The 17,698-nt window shown below is 43.7% G+C and overlaps 1 protein-coding gene across 1 annotated transcript in view; it reads left to right on the top strand.

Annotated features, from left to right (window-relative positions):
• The first annotated feature begins 803 nt into the window (after positions 1 to 803).
• The window catches only part of ATP23 (ATP23 metallopeptidase and ATP synthase assembly factor homolog), a 131,641-nt gene continuing 114,746 nt past the window's right edge, over positions 804 to 17,698 (top strand). Inside the window, exons 1-2 of the mRNA XM_044677969.1 lie at positions 804 to 1,031; positions 10,557 to 10,673. The gene's annotated coding sequence lies outside the window, so the exon portion shown is untranslated. The remainder of the gene's footprint in view (positions 1,032 to 10,556; positions 10,674 to 17,698) is intronic.

Raw genomic sequence — 17,698 nt, 5'->3', positions numbered from 1 at the left:
GACAGCTCTCTCTCCTCTTGTTTCTCTCACCTCTTTCTCCCTCTACCTCTCTCCTCTCTCTTTCCGTCTTTCTTCTTTCCCCCTCTTCCTTCTCCTTTTCTCTTTCTCGTATCTCCTGATTATTTTCTCCTTCCTTCCTTCCTTCCTTCCGTCTCTCTCTCTCTCTCTCTCTCTCTCTCTCTCTCTCTCTCTCTCTCTCTCTCTCTCTCTCTCTCCTTTTTCTGCCTTCCCTCTGTCTCTGTTTCTATTTCTCTCTCATTTTGTCTTCCCTTTCCACTTTTCCTCGCTCCTCTCTCTACCCTGCTCTCTTTATCTGTGTCCCCTTCGCCCCACTTCGCCCGTCAGAGCTGACTGCCCTGGGGCCACGAGGCTTCTTTACTAGCCCTCTCTAGGAGGTTAATAATATACACCTTCCGGACCTGGAGCCCAATGGGATGGGGGTGGGTGCTGGGCACTGAGAATGGAAGCTAGAATAGGGGGAAGGCTTGGAGGGGATGGGGCCCGGCTGCAGGAGCCACTCGCCAGGTCTGTGGGGGCGCTCCACTCGGGGCTTCCTTTCTGGCGGTCCACTCCCAGCTTCCTTGTGGCTGCCGGGAGACGGCTCGGGGCGGGCGCCTGGCTGGCCGGCGCTTTTGTTGACTTTGGGTCTTGGTTTCCAGCGCTTTGCCCCCGCGCGGCCCCTCCGCCGCCGCCGTGCTCTAATCTCAGAGCGTTTCCTCTCGCTGTTCCGTGGGCTCCGCATTCCTGAGCGTTGAGCAACAACTTTCCCTCCGAAGCAGAGAGGATGGGGCCGACGGGGGCGGGTTAGGCCGGGGCCCCGTTTAGGGGCTCCCTGTGGTATCATGGGGCTCCCGAGGCTGCACGAGGCGGAGCCACTCCCAGCCTGGATGAAGTCCTTCTCCACCCGCAGCCCCTGCCAACACACAAACTTCTAAGCTAGCTAGACACCCAGGACACTTGGCCACCCCGGCCCCAGGCACCTAGAGACTGTACAAAAACACCACTGGCATAGAGACACGTGAGACACACAGGTAAGACACAGCCCCGAGACTCAGATACCCAAACAGGCAAGATATAGACTCAGGAACCCCAAGGCACGAAAGAGCCACGGGGCACCCACCCCTCTTCTCTTCTGTGGCTCTCTCACCCCCACCCCCACCCCCAATTGCACAAACTCAGATGGCCCGGCTTTGGTTTCCAGAGAGAAACTGTGCCCAGACTTGGCTTCCTGTGGTCTGGGCCAGGTCTCAGCTAGTGGGCGGGACCCTGACTGTGTGTCCTTGGGGGCTGCAGAGAGAGAGAACAGGGTCTAGGAGGCGCCCATTAGGTCAATGACCTATTTGCTGGGAACCTTGGTCTAATGGGGAAATCAGAGGGCTTCCTCTAGGCTTGTGCCTCTGCCTGGAAAGCTGTTTAGGGAAATGGTTTAAGATCCCTATTAGAAGCCCCATGGTCTGACCACTCTATGGGGGCTAAGATTGTGTCTATTATTATTATTATTATTATTATTATTATTATTATTATCCCTCACCTGCCTTAGAGTGGATATTAGTTCTAAGGCAGAAGAACAGTAAGGACTAGGCAATCAGGGTTAAGTCACTTGCCCAGGATCACGCAGCTAGGAAGTGTCTGAGATCAGATCCTCCAGACTCCAGTCCTGGCTCTCTATCCACTGAGCAACCTTGTGTCTAATTTATGCAAGCCCTGGACTGTCACTTCTGGGAATAGCCCAGAAGGTTGGTGGATTTGATGGGGACATTTGTGGTTGGGCCCTGGGGGAGACAGATGAACTTCACCATCATCCTTCTTCCCAGAGAATGATGTAGATTCCTGCAAAGACTGGATGAAGGTCTTTAGATACTCAGCTCTTGACCACTATATGTTTTCTGGAAAAAAAAAAAATGAAAAGAAAAGAAAAGAAAAAAAAAAGAAAAAAACTTTTAGAGACAGAGCACTGGGTCCTGCCCCCATTCAATCACCCTCCCCCTCAGACCCAGTGCCTCCTCCTTCCCACCAAGTGCCAGGTGTGCCCTGGCCCTTTCCCCACAAAGGGGAGGGAGGAAGCTCTCCCATTGGGCTACTGGGTGGAGGGGTGGGCGAAGTGAGGAATGTCCTCAGTGAGTATAGAGTGGGGGAGGAAAGTGGCCTGAGCACTCTGCTCCCCTCCAGCTCTGTCACCTGTGAGCTCCCCACCTTATCCCCTGTGCACTCTTATTGGGCTGCTAGGCAGAGGGGTGGGTGATGTGAAAAAATCAGGCAGGATGAAGAGGGGGAGGGGAGCAGGAATCCTTCTGCCTTTCTAGTAACAAACTGGGGAGGAGGGTGGCCATATGCCCACAGAGAGTGTTCTGTGTGCCATCTTCAGCACCCGTGCTATAGGTTTGCCATCACTGTCTTAGTCTATAAGTTCCTTGAGGCTAGGGGCTGTATCTTTCTCATTTTTGTATCCTCTTCCCATCTGCCTCTTATGGGATGTAGAGCTGGAAGGGACCCCAGCCCTCATCTAGTACAGCTCCCTCACTTTCCAGCTGAAGAGACAGCCTTGGAGAAGTTGGGGGATTTATTTGCCTAAGCCTTGGGCCCCAAAGCCCTCCACCTAGTAAACGGAGGAGCCAGGAGGCAAATTTCCCATCCAGTGCTCTCTGGGTAAGAGGGCTGAGGAGGGTGGGGCGCAGGAGCCAGCCAGCCTGTGGCTTGTGTTACTGGTTGTGTCTAGAGAAGCCAGTTTGGGAGGTGGGGAGGAGCAGGGGAGTTGGTTTTAGAGTTCAATGAGCATCTCTTTACCAGTGCTACTGGACCATGGCTTTGGGAATGGAGGAAGGGCACAAGCATTTTTTAAGCGTCTTCTGTATGCCAGGCACTGTGCTAAGTGCCTGGCAAATATCAGCTCATTTGATCCTCACAAGAACCCTGTGAGGTGGGTGCTCTTACAGTTGAGGACAATGAGGCAGAGTTTAAATGACTTATCCAGGGTCATATAGCTAAGTAAATGTCAGAGATGTATTTGAACTCAGGTCTTCCAGACCCCAGGACCATATTACCCCTCCTAGTAAAGATAGGGTCCCATATTAGATCCTCAGGGAACCCTGCACTTGCGAATATTAAGCACATTATGATTTTGTTAATTCATTGTCCACAGGGCATCACAGAAAATAAAAACTTCAAGTTTGAGTTGAATTGGATAGATAATACATGATTGTTGGGGGCAGCTCGAGAGTCAGGTCCAGAGAAGGCAAATTCTGGTTTCAAATCTGGCACCAGACACTTTCCTGACTGTGTGACCCTGGCCAAGTCACTTAACCCCCATTGCCTAGTCCTCACCACTCTTCTGCCTTAGAAACAATATACAGTATTGATTTTAAGACATAAGTTAAGGATTAAAAAACAAACAAACATGAGTGTTGTAGGGATGTCCTATAAGGAAGTGTTCAACTTTTTTTTTCCAGAAATTTATTTATAAGATGGTTGTTTGGAACTTAGAACATATTTTTCGACAGGGACAGTGTTAAATGCTATTCCCAGGCCAGTCCACAAAGGTCCCATTCATTTCATGGGTGACCTGCATTGGGAGAAGTTGGGTGCTGTAGTAGATAGATTGCTGGTCTTGGAGTCAGGAAAATCCGAGTTCCAATCCAGTCTCAGACATCAGCTGTATGACTGTGGAAATGTGAGGCACTATCCAACTCGGCTTCCTCATCTGTAAAATGGGGGAAATACTATCATCTACCTTCCAGGGTTGTTGTAAGGATAAAATGAGATAATCTGTGAAGTGCTTTACAAATTTTTAAAGCACCATATAAAGGTTAGCTATTGTTGTTTTTCAGTCATGTCCAACTCTTCGTGATCCTCTTGGGAGTTTTCTTGGCAAAAATACTGGAGTAGTTGTCCATTTCCTTTTCTAGCTCATTTTATAGATGAGGAAAATGAGGCTTATGGGGTTAAGTGACCTTGCCCAGGGTCACACCGCTTGTAAGTGTCTGAGGCCAAATTTGAAATTAGGAAGATGACTCTAGGCCAGGCACTCTATCCACTGAACCACCCAGCTGACCTATTGTTATGATGTAATGGTAACAGTACTACAGAACCTAATGGCATGTCTTGGAGTCCTTCACTGGGAAAACATTCAGAATTTTAGCATGGGACAGCATAAGTTCATACAAGCAGGCTATGGCAGGTCTCTCGCCACTCTTACACCTGTTGGCACTTGGGATAGGGAGCATTCCCAGTCCTGACCTTCTAGCAGGAGCTTCTATAGCCTGGACTAAGGCTGGGGTTGAGGTTTGGGGGGATGCAAGTTTTGGCTTTCAAGACAGGGTGGGGGCAGCTGGGTGGCTCAGTGGATTGAGAGCCAGGCCTAGAGATGGGAGGTCCTAGGTTCAAATCTGACCTCAGACACTTCCTAGCTGTGTGACCCTGGGCAAGTCACTTGACCCCCATTGCCTACCCTTACCACTCTTCTGCCTTGGAGCCAATACACAGCATTGACTCCAAGACGGAAGGTAAGGGTTTAAAAAAAAAAAAGACAGTTAGGGGAAGGCAGTAATGAGGAGTTGGGAAGGGAGAGAGGACTTTTCATCCTGGACCAGTTCGCTTTCCACCATTTTTTTCTTTTTTGCTTAGGTGTTAGGGGGTTGGTTCATCTGTTTCTTTTTTCCATTCTTACCCCATGCCTTTCCCAAAGAAATGCTCCTTTGCTAGGTCCAGCTGAGACCTAATAGAATGAATAAATCTCAGCTTCTTTTCTGAAGTCTTCTCTGCTATTGTGGGAACAGCTACAGGGGCCAGAAGCTTCCCTTCATGTCCTGTCCCATTCTTTCTTTCATGAGGCTTCTTGAGGGGAAAAAAACTCCTAACAGCACACAGAATAGTACACAGAGAAGCAAAGGGCTTTCCCTTCCCTGATTTTCTCTCTCTTCTCTTCTCTTGTCCTCATGTCTTGTTCTCTTCTCTCCTCTTTCTGGATAGGCAATAGACTAAAATGAGAAGCTGAGAGACCAGCACTAGGGGCAGAGGTAGAGAATACCAGGCAGCAACAAGGACTGCTGCACTGATGGGGAAGGGAAGAGAGAGAAGAAAGGCAGGAAAATTTCAGTCCGTCACATCCCAGAGAAAAGAACACTAACAACAATTAGTACTTTATGATGGGCTTTAAAGTTTATGAAGTGATTTCCTAGAATCCCCAGATCTCCAGAGACCTTGGAAGTTAACTAGCCCAGTTCCTATATGAGCAGGAATCTCTCTTATAGTATTCCTGACAAGGGCTCATCCGGCCATCACCCGATGAAGGGATGGGAATGGGAAACTTACCTTGAGGGAGTTCATTCCATTTTTAGACATTTCTAATTGCTAGGAAGACTTACGTTACATAAAGACTAAATCTCTATTGATGGCTTCTATCCTCCATTCCTACTTCTGCCCTTTAGGTCCAGTAAAACAAGTCTAATCCATCTTGGATAGCTCTATCATAGTTTACCTAAATCTCTTCTTCTTCAGACTAGACATCTCAGCTTCCATTAATTGAAGAGCCACCTGGACTCTTTCTTCTGGAAATGTAATGTAATGGGTGTATGGGGTGCTTTAGGAGGACTAGCAACTCAAGTGGGAGAGTTTGTCAAATCCTCCCCCTTTTTTAAACCTTTACCTTATGTCCTAGTATAAACTCTAAGACAGAAGAGCAAGGGCTAGGCAAATGGATGTCACAAAAGTGACTTGGCCAGGGTCACACCCAGCTAGGAAGTATCTAAGGCCAGATTTGAACTCAGATCCTCCTGACTCCCAGACCTGGTGCTCTGTCTGCTGTGCTTACTAGCTGCTCTCACCATGCCCTTTTCATGGCTGTTCATCTACTTTTGATGTCCACCTTTCACTCAACTCTCATCTGTTGCTCCAAGAAACTTGTGGCATGCAAAGCAGCCACGCCTCCATAAAACTGTCTTAACAGATAGGCTAAACTAGAGCTTGGTCTGACATCAAAGATGCCAAGGATATCCACTCATCCCAGACCATCACCAACCATTCTGACTTTTGTCTTGCCACTGGACATTGATGACTCTGGAAGAGAGAGTGAGGCTGATGACTGTGCAGCTTTGCCTCACTTAAATCCAATTTATGAGCAAGTCAAGACATCACCTTTGTGATGTCACTGGTCTTCTTTGAAAAAGGAGGATGAATGTACAGTGTACCAATGCACTTCCTTAAATTAAATATAATTTCCAGAACTGAGCATAATGCTCTCTAGCAGTAGTCTAAATTCAGTGGTACCATCATCCATTGCTTTAATTAATCCAGCTTAATATGCAATTATACTTCAGCAAATGCTGTTTAGCCTCACTTTGGCTTCTTTTGATTTATGTAACCTCCTGTTTATTTATGTTGAACTTGGTTAGGTCTTTTTCACATAGATCAGTGCCTAGCCATGCTTTCTTCATCCTGTATTGGTACAGTTGATCTTTTGAATCCTTTACATTTATTCTTAATAAACAAATCAATTTAGATTCCACCCTTGTTCTAATTATAAAGATCTGTTTGAATTCTAGTTCTTTCCTAGTTCAGGGATTTTACATTTGCAGTCTACAAAGCCCCAAGAGTCCATGGATAAATTTTCAGGGGGTTCCATGAATTTGGGATGGGGAGAAAACAATATCCTTCTTTCAATCTAACTCTTAAAAAAATCCCAAGTATTTAATAATGTTATACTGGGAAGGATTTCACCAGATTGTGTCCATGGCACCAAAAAAGCACAAGACTCCCTGAAATATAGTTATCTCTTTTTGCTTTGTGCTATCCATAGATTTGATCATATCATATCTTTGACAAAGAAGGTGGAACAAGACAGAGCCAAAACCAGATCTCTGGGGTGGGGTAGGGCAGGGTGGGGTGGGAGTTCCATTAGCGTCCTTTCTTCAGGTTGACATCTGTCTATATTAATCACCACTCTTTGGGATTAGTTGCTTAGCAGGTTCTGAATCAACTTCGCTCCATATTTTTCATGAGCATGTTCTGAAAGGCTTTGCCAAATGCTTTCCTAAAATCCAAGTGCTCTATATCTATGTCCTTCCCTTGTTAGGTGCCCTGCTAAAAGGAGACAAAAATTGTCTGGGAATCTTCTAAATTAATTAATTAATTAATAAACTTAACTTATTTAAAAAAAAGATTGTCTGGGAGATCCTGCAACTATTGCTTGGGGCTGCCCTTCCCCAAGGGGGAGAGAAACATGGGCTCCCCAACTTGTGGTCTTATTTGTATAATAGCAATAGTTCAAAAAATGCTTTTGAGAATTTATAAATTTCAATTAATCAACAAACATTAATTGACGGCCTAATAATGTGCAAGGCTTTGTGGTAGGTCCTTGTTGGTGAATCTATGGCACATGTACCAGAGGGGCTGCTCCTCTCTCCCTCTCCATACATGCCTGATGACATTGCTCTCATCACCTGCCCCTCTGCCCAGCAGCCCAGTGGGAGTGCTTCTTCCATTCTCTGTTTGGGGTAAAGTGGGGGGCTCATATGTAGTGTGAGGGTTGCAGTTTGGGTGCTAAGTCTCTAAAAGGTTTGCCATCACTGTGCTAGGTGTAGGTTAAGAATATGGAAGGGAAACAGTCCTTGCCTTCACAGAACTTAGATTCTATTAAGGGAACACAGTATGGAGAGTGGTGGCCAAGAAAAGGAATTTTGGTCTAAATAAGTAGACTTTTCTCATTGAGCACATAGCAATTAAGTTTTTGATCACTCCATCCCCTCCTTAACCCCCCAATATATGTGCAAGCCCTCTTCTCCACTTCCTGTGGCTAAAGCAGTCAGAGAAATTGGTTGGCTCTTGCCCTTCATATTTGAAGATGACCAAAATAATATTACTGGTGATGTATTTTGACTTGAGCTTAAATTGAATTTTAAGTGAGGCAGAGTTGCACAAGGCCTTTGGCTTCACTCTCTTTTCAAGAGTCATCATAATATACAGTGGCACGACAAAAGTCAAGATCACTCGTGATGGCTTGGGATGCAGTGGAGGAATGACTTTGGCATCTTTGATGTCTAACCAAGCTCTAAGTGTCGGGGAAGTTCTTCACATGCCATGGGTAGACCTCTATTCACCAATAGGTTTGAGCCTCTTATGTATCCTCAACCTTGGCTAGCCCATTTGCCAAGATGGTTTACCAAGGTGTGGCTGATGCTACAGCTTCTTAGAGCCACAGGTGAGAGCTTCGTGGCAGGTGGATGCCAAAGGAGGGAAGCAGCCCTGAAAATGGCTCAGCAAGCCCTTACACCAGAGGCACTAGCCTTCCTTGAACACTCCATACAGAAGCAATAGAAATAAGAGTAGATAGAAGTCATAGATGCAAGAGGAGATAAGAGCTAGTGAGATAGATGTTTAGGGGTTAACATGTGGAGGTGGTTATTTCCAGGAAGATGAGAAACTTTCCGCTTTCTGATTGATGCATCTCTTTGGTTTATTCCACAACTACTGGCCTAGGCAGTCTCTTCCAGGTTGTGAATGCAACCTTAGGGCAGTAGGCTGCCATTCATTTGATTATTATTCCATGGCCAAGAAGCAGTGAGCAGGGTCACGGGGTGAGAGAGCGGTGGTAGGCACCTAGTGGCAGAGAAGATAGCAAGATGCACATACTGACTAGACCCTGGCATCTTGGTGGTTGGCTGGCTGGGATAAAGCATGGTCTTGGAGTCTAGGGCTGGCTAGATACAGGGGACTGAGGTGAGGATGACTCACTTGAACTTTAATCCAGATAACTCCACCCACTGCTCTATGGAAATCCAAAAAAATGAGTGGACTAATTTGTGGATGTGAAAGTAAGGGAGCTACTCTCTATAAATTCTCTTAATAAAATTTAGGTTCCATGAAGGCAAGGCCTTTCCTTTTTATATTCTTATCCCTGGCACCTAGCACAATGCATGGCACATATTAAGCAATCAATTTATGTTTGTTGATCAACTATTTGGAATGAATAAAATTGTGCAAGTGCCTCTTTGAACTATTTTTTAGCACATGTATTTTTGATGTTATGTGTAAGTAGCAGCAGTATTAGTGAAAGAAACCTTCCCCCTTCTCACCATGAAAAGTTCGAGTCTTATAGACTCCCCATATGCTCTGCAAGTTATTTTTTTTGAGTTAGATTGAATGGATGGCTCTTCCTGGATCAGTGACAGTCATTTCTGATGGCAACTCCCTGTGATGGAGGGAGGGAGGGAGGTATCACTTCTCATCTGACCTTCCTCAGCTAATCTAGGCATTGCTAGGGTACCAGTGGGGCACTCTGGCTCATCCCTCCATCTTGCCATGGGCCCAATCCATCTTCACTTCCTATCATACAATTTCTTGATGGCATCCTTTACTCTTTTTTAAAAAAAAAACCTCTTACCTTCTTCTTAGAATCAATAGTGTATATTGGTCCTAAGGCAGAAGAGCAGTAAGAGCTAGCCAATAGGGATGAAGTGACAGGGTCATTCAACTAGGGGATTTGAACCTAGAACCTCCCATCTCCAGGCCCAACTTTCTATCCACTGAGCCACTGAGCTGCCTCCATCCTATACTCTTGTTCTTCAGAGTTCCACTGATATTGCAGCCTGGTCATTTGTGTTTGATAATGGAACAAAATGAGACACATACAGGCCATTCAACTGTTAACAAAAGATTTACTTGGTCATAGCAGTATAATGATATCCAATAAGGATAGACATTGAGGATATCTCAAGTTGGTTTAACCAAGTGGAAGCTCTCTTGCCCTAATTGGCTGGTAGACCTCTTCCCCCAGACCCTCATCCTTACATTTCCTTTCATCTATAATCTACCACCTTCCCATAGGTAGACAGGAAGCACACTTTTCCACTTGCTTTCTGCCTTCTTGGTCCTTGACAATTTGTCTATTTTTGGTTGACTTTTACCTGTGACCTGGGTTTTGGGGGTCTCACTGCTTTCTCCAACAATGTTTTCAGCTGTCCCAGGGTCCAGGGTGTTGGTATGGTCCACAAACTCCACTGGGTCACTCCAATAGGCTGTCACAGGCCTGGAGGTCCACCTTCCAAAGCTACTGATCCAGACCTATTTGTAATTCCTCAAAATGCAGTCCAAGTGGGGTTTCTCCAGTGAGATCAGGGCACGAGCTCCTCCACCAGTGGCAAAAACTCCCAACTGTCCCAGAGTTCAAAAGCCCTGTGACCTTTCGGCCACATTCCAAAAGCCCTTAGAATGTTCAGCTCAAGCTTGCATTTTCCAATATACTCTTCTAAAATTTTCACCCATATACCTTGACTTATTCCTTATTACAGACCCTTGTCAGGATGTCTTTATATCCTTGGAATTTCAATGACTTTGTGTTCAATAACTCCTTTCCTCATTGTCTCCCTTTTGCAGATATTCTTGGGTTGCCACTTCCCCCTTTCCTTTGGCTTTACCTTACCAACTTATAGTTAAATCAAAGTCATACAATGAGAACTGATCTTAGAGATCATCTTGTTCAAGCCCCACATTTTGGGAGTTCTAATGACTGTTGATATATTTTGTTTTTAGATGGTCTTCATTTCATAATATATCCCTTCCCACAGAGCCACCTCCTGTAACAAGGCAGTAAAAATAGAAAAAAAAAAGATCAGCAAAACTAACCAACAGACCAACAATCTTCTACATCCATAATCCTCCACTTCTGTAAAGAACAAAAGAAGGTATGTTTTCTTAACTCATCTCCTGGACCCAAGCTTGGTTATTATAATTCCAATTCCATTTCCATTTTCCATTTGATATTCCTAATCTTTTTGGAGTCATGGAACATTTTGGTAGTCTGGTAAAACCTATGGACCCTTTATCAGAATATTGTTCTTAAATGCCTCAAATAAAACATACAGGATTAAAAAAGAAATCAATTCTATTAAAATGCCATTATCAAAGTGTCCAAAAAAGAAGTCCATGGATCCCAGGTTAAGAACTCCTAATATTGTTGCAGTGACTGTCTATGTTGCTTTCCAGGTTCTATTTACTTTCTTTATATCAGTTTGGATAAATCTTCTCATGTCTAGCTCCTCAATTTATAGATGAGATCCAGAGAGAGAAAAGGGCTTGCCCAAACTGCAAGTTTATTACAGACTAGATTCTCCATCTCTTTCAGTCCATTAAACTTATGATATGATGTTTCCTTCCTAAAAAGGGATATCTTCTCCATATTGGGAGCTTATGATTAACTGAGAGGCTCCCCTTTTGGTGAAGTCCTATTTCCTTGGGTCTTTCTTTGGAAGCTTTCTGGTTGAAGAGGCTTATTGCCCAGTCTCCTACCCCACTGCCTAACTTACCCAACCCTCCTTCCATCCATAGGAGTTACTGATTCCTGGTTGTCTCCAGCCTACAATGAATCAGAAGTGGTAATATGCATGTACCAGCCACAAAATGCAGGGATATTTCAGGCCTGATGGGCCTATTTCTAGCAGCTGTAGAATTCAAGTGCTAGTCTTTGGGCTGCAGCTGCTACTAGGAGCCTTCAGAGTTGTTTTTTTTATTCTTTAAAGATGTGAATAAAGCTCCCAGTCCTTCAGCTCAGCTCACTGGGGCTACTTATCCTGCTGCTGCCCTCGTTGTACCTTTGGATTTGAAATTTTAGAGGATTCAGAAGAAGGAAACCCAGCAGGGAGTGGGAAGCATACTAAACACCCTGATGACATGGGTGGGGTAGAAGAATGTCCTGGCTTCTATCTTAGTCTCCATTTCTGTTCTGGGAACATGAAGCTACTCGGTGGGTGCTTCTTTGCCAGGAGGATTTCCTCTAAAATCTTTCTGCAGGGTGATACCCCCTTGGAGGGAGTAGAGCCCTGGGATCCTTTATCTTTGACTAACGTACTTACTATGTCACCTTGGGCAAATCACTTAATCTTATTGGGCCTCATTTTTGTAATCCATAAAGTTAAGGAGGTTGGACTATCAGTGTCGGCAAACTTATGGCACATGTGCCAGAATGGGCTGCTCCCTTCCCCCTATCCACTGCACCTGAGAACATTTTTTCACATCATCTGTCCCTCTGCCCAGAAGCCCAATGGAAGCACCTCTTCCCTCCCTCGTCTAGGGTAATGGGGTGGCTCACATGCAGTGTGAGGATGCCGTTTGGGCACTTGGTCTCTAAAAGGTTTGCTATCACTAGAGATAATCACTGAAATCCCTCTTGATAAAGATCTAAAAAACATTTTTAATCTCAACTAGGAGCTTAATACTGAAATTATTTCTTTCCCTTCAACCATCCCCCCATTCCCTCAACAGTTGATGAAATCTCATTCCCCTTTACTACTTTATGAAGAATAATCAAGACCATTTGCCTCTGTTCTCATGGATTTAGAGCTGGAGAGGACTAGTACAACCTTTATTTTATATTTGAGGAAACAGAGGTCAGAGAGTTAAATGACTGTGCAAAACTGGAATGTGAACCCAGGTCCTAATCCTCTAATCCCACAGCTTTTTCTTTTGTACCATGATTCCATGGCACCAACCTATTCCCTCTTCCTTGTTTCAGAGAGAGGTGGCTCTCCTCTCTGCACCATGGCTAAACCCCTCACCTGAGCATTCTCTGTTTTCCCTTCTGAACCTCACTGAATCAGTCATTTCTGTTCTTACATCTTTGATGTCTTCCGGTCCTTTGGCTTTTTGCTTTTTACTTGCAGAAAAACTCAGATCTCCTCTAGCCTACAAAACAAAACTTTCCTCCTCACAGAGCCACTTTCCGTGACTTGCTGTCATTGTAGCCTTCTTTCCATTTGTCATTAAATCTCTTGAAGGAGTCATCCACATGATGCCACCATGCCACAATCTCCCATTGGAATTCTTTACAGTCTGACTTCTGCTAAAATGGTCCTCTCCAAGGTGACTAATCACCTATTAATGACCAAATCAGATGATATTTTTTCAGAGCTCTTCATGCCCAGGCTTTCTGACTCCTACACTGTTGACTCATTGAATCCCCATTCCCATCTTGCCTTTTGTAATACTGAATGGACTCTCCTGGCTGAAAGCCTGTTCCTTTTCTGTTTGTTCCTTTTGATGGCCCCTTTTCCTCTTCTTGCACCTAAAAAAAGTTCTATACTCATACTTTATCTCTTCTTTATTGGAACCTTCCCCTTTGGTGAGTTTATCCGGGCCCATAGCTTTAACTGTTACTTAAGGTTTCCCATCATGTTTTCAGTCCTGACTCTTTTCTTGAGTTCCAGACCTGCATTTCCAGCTGTTTATTCAACACCCTTTACCAGATGTTTAGCTTGAACCTAAACCTCAGCATGTTTGAGACCAAACTCATTATCTCACTCCCCAAACCTACCCTTCCTTCTGACTTCTCTCTATCTGTTAAAGGCTTAACCATTCCCCTGCTGGATTCCTCTATTATCCTTCATCATACATCCTTTTAATTCTACTCAAAATATGTTTGAATATTCAGTTTCTACCATTCATTTGCTCATACTCAGACTATTGCAGTAATTGTGTGTAAATACTTACAACATCATAAGTTTATTGTTTGTTTTTTTCCTTTATTTTTACAATTTCTCATGATTACATGAATCATGTTATCTCCCTTCTCTCATCCCTCCCCCCCTCGGAGTTGACAAGCAATTCCACTGTTTTTAAAATATATATGTGCATATATATTTTAGTATATATTATATATATAAAACTTGAATCCCTTTCAAAATAATTCATTTTTGTAAAAGAATAACACTTTAAAATCAAAACCCCAAATCACTTACCCATATCAACAAGTGATAAATCACATGTTTTCTTCTGGATTTCTGTTCCCACAGTTCTTTTTCCAGATGTGGATAGCATTCTTTCTCATAAGTCCCACAGAATTGTATCATAGGGTTACTGTGAGGAAAGTGCTTTATTACTCTTAAAGCACAATGCCAGGGGTAGATAGGGTGTACAGTGGATAGAGTTCCATGCCTAGAGTTGGGAGGACCTGGGTTCAAATTTGGCATCAGACACTTCCAAGCTGTGGGACCTTGGGCAAGTCACTTAACCCCCAGTTGTCTAGCCCTTATGACTCTTCTACCTTAGAATCAATACTTAGTAGGTAAAGGTTCCAAAATAAAAAGCAAAATGTCAATGTGAATTGCTGTTGTTTTACTAATTGAGTGTTCACTACATTCGAGGTACTATATTAGAAAGAAGAATGAATCCAAAGATGAATAAGATACTCAGCTTTCTAAATTCTACAATATATGCAACATTCCACAATCGTGGGCCTCCCACCTCTACAAAGGAGTGGGGTAGGAAGGTCTCCTCATCTCTCTTCTTTGGGGGTCAAGCTTTTTCTCTGCAATTTTGCAACAATGATTTTTAGTTGTTTTGTGGTTGTTGCTTTTTGCATTTGCCTTGTTGCCATTGTTTATATTGTTTCTTTGACTCTACTTAAGTCTGTATCGGTTCATGTAAGCTTTTCTATGCTTCTTTGTATTATAATCCAACATTTTCCATAACACAGTGATATTCCATTATATTCACAATTTATTTAGCTACAGTCAATCAATGGTTATCTACTTTGTTTTCAATTCTTTGTTACCACAAAAAGCATCTGGCAGCTTTAAAAAAAACTCTTTGCTAGGGTAGCTGAGTTTGTCCATGTGCTTATAAGTTGCCTTCTTAACTGGAAAGCCCCTAGAGAACTGTTAATACATGTGTTCTATTAAAGGGGATTCAAAGTGGAAAGTTCTGGTTCTTTTTCATTAACAAACTCATCCACCAAAAATGAAGAATCCTTTGAATCCTGGATGGAACATGTCACAGATGTGATAAGGGGGTGATACATGTGATGCTTTATTGTAGAACCTCAAGGGACCCATTTCCAAGGTATAGCAATTTAAAATTCCACTCTCTGAGATCACTGAATCCAAATGGATGTGGCTGTTGGACAGGCGAATCAGCAATGTTGAGAATGTCCATGGATGTAAAACTCTTAACCACCTTTCAGCATCAGGGAGTAAAGATCTCTGATTTTGCATTAAGGTTGGAGAAATTGCTGCAAGAAGTCTGTGATGAAGGTAACAATGCCAGTGGATACCACTTAGATGGCTTAAGTTCTTAGCATTATTGTGCATGTCGTCTTGGTGTATCCATACCACAACTGTGGCTGCAGGAGCAGAAAGAATCAATGTCCCAGTTACTTAGGACTGGTCTTTTGATGTAACAGAAAGAGGAAGGATTTATGAGAAGGGGCAACCCACTGAGGCCATGGTAGTGAACCTATGGCACGCATGCCAGAGGAGGCACTCAGAGCCCTTTCTGTGGCAACATGTGCTGTTGCCCCAGCACAGTTTTTTGTCAGAGTTCATTACTATAAAGCCAGAGAGATGCAGGGCTGGGCTGCTCCCCTCACCTTCACCTGAGTACATTTCTCAAAAGGTTCATCCTCACTGCACTGAGGCAATAGAAAGTGGCCTCACAAGGTTCCAAGGCAGAAATGGGCCACTATGGTCAAATTAGGGGCTTATTAGGGTAACTCAGACTGTTGGAGTTCAAAGCAGGTCTGCTGGGAAATACTGCACAGGTCATTCCTCCTAAAAGAGAAAAGATGATTAGGACCAAAAACTACAGCATCTTCATGTAAGATAAGCATCAGCCAACTATTTAAAAGGTTATTTTTGGTTGAAAATGTAGACTGGCCAGTCACAGATATAACAAATAATTTTTTTTAAAGAAAAAGGGAAAAGAGGAAAAATTATAAAATTACTTCTTCCTCGTCGTCCTCTTCCTCCTCCTCCTCCTCCTCCTTCTTCTTCTTCCTCTCTCTCTCTCTCTCTCTCTCTCTCTCCACCCATTTTCCTCCTTCCCTCCCTCTCTCTTTTTTCTCTCTTTCCCTCACTTTCCTCCTTCCCTTTTCCCCTCTTTCTCTCTCCCCCTCTCCCAATGTAGATCTTATAACATATACAGCATTCCACACTCATGAATTGTACTCTAGAAGAGAATGAGACATTAGTATATTAGCTGAATATAAATTAGCTCAATTTCACTGGAATGCTGGTGCAGTTGGGGAAGTGGGACAACTCCAGGCTTTGAAGAATCTAAACTGGGTCCCAGCTATGGCTCCTGAGTCTTTCCATTTAGATATATAGGATCTCCTGTGGCAGTAACTGTGAATGTTGAAGATATTAAATGTCTTGTCGTGTTGGATACTGGCTCACAGCTTTTGATTTTGTTTCCTATCATTCTGTTGATTTTTCCCTCTGTAACACACCTTCTGTCCTCTGACACTGCCACTGTTCTAATACTGGCCCTTGTCACCTCCAGCCTGAGCTGATGGGCCTGTCTGCCACAAAGCTCTCCAATTTTTGATCCCTCTTCACCTCGGCTGCCAAATTGATCTCTGAAAAGAGCAAGTCTCATGGTGTTGTCGTCGTTCCTTCTCCCTCTCCCCCCCCCCCCCCACTTCTTCATGTTCTTTGTGACCCTATGATGCTGGCTTCCTTACTGTTCTGCATATAAGACACTCCACCTTCTGATTTGGGGCATTTTCCCTGACATTCCCCCATGCCTAGAGTTCTCTCCCTCTTCATCTCCACCTCCTGGCTTCCGTGGATTCTTTCAAGTTGCAGCTAAAACCCCACCTTCTCCAGGAAACCTTTCCTTATGTCCCTAACTTCTAGTGCTTCCTTCCCTCTCTTAATTATTTCCTATTGATCCCGTATGTGGTTTATTTGTATATAGTTTGCATGTAGCCTCCCCCCATCAGACTGTGAGTTTCTCAAGGGCCCTATCTTTTGCCTTCCTTTGAGTCCCCAGTGCTTGGCACAGTGCCTGACACATAGTAAATACCTAATGAATGTTCATTGACTGATTGATTCTATGAAAGCTAAGAAGATTCTCCCTCAGTTTGTGCAGGACTGAAGACCTCTATGGCCTAGGTGAAGACCACTTGTATCTGCAGTTTCATAAGTGTGAGCATGAAGTTTTCTAAGAAAACCATGGAGACCGTCAGGATACCATGGCTCTGTTGAATCTCTTACTCATCTGCATCAGCTAGGATCAGCTCTGATCTGTTCAAAGAATGATTAGGCTATTGTGGGCAATAGGATTGCGGCTCAGTATCTGTACCTTGGCATCCAAGTTTATCATGAAGAAATTTATGGGAATAGAAGAGGACAATGACAACAGAGTTTTGAAGGAGGACTGACTAACTCTTCCACCTCAGTACTAGATCTGGAGACATTTGACTTTAAGGACTCTAGTGCCTGAGGAACGATTGCCCAAAGGGAAAAACCAGCCTCATAACTGGCATATTCTCTGAAACCATCCCCTTCTTCATTTCTTAAAGCCTGATAGTTTTGTATCACATTCGTATATTATAACTTGTTCAACCATTCCCCCCAATTGATGGACAGCCTTTCAGTTTCCAATTCTTTGCCACCACAAAAAAGAACTACTATAAATATTTTTGTACATGTGTGTCCTTATCCTCTTTCTTTGATCTCTTTGTGGTATAGACTTAGTAATGGTATAGCTGGGTCAAAAGGTTTAATAGTCACACTTTAAATTGGGTCACAGTTTAATAGCTTTTTGGGCATACCTCCAAATTGCTTTTCAGAATGGTTGGAACAAGGATTCACTGCATGAGCAGGATATAGGCTAACTCTGAAGATCAATGCACAAAACTCAATTCAGAGACTCCTGACCTTTTGGAGATTCTTTCCTTTCTTTCTTTCTTTCTTTCTTTCTTTCTTTCTTTCTT

Source organism: Gracilinanus agilis, chromosome 5, assembly GCF_016433145.1.
Source record: "Gracilinanus agilis isolate LMUSP501 chromosome 5, AgileGrace, whole genome shotgun sequence".
Classification (NCBI taxonomy): Eukaryota; Metazoa; Chordata; class Mammalia; order Didelphimorphia; family Didelphidae; genus Gracilinanus; species Gracilinanus agilis.
Note: the sequence above shows the minus strand (reverse complement) of the source record. Positions and strands in the feature narration are given on the sequence as shown.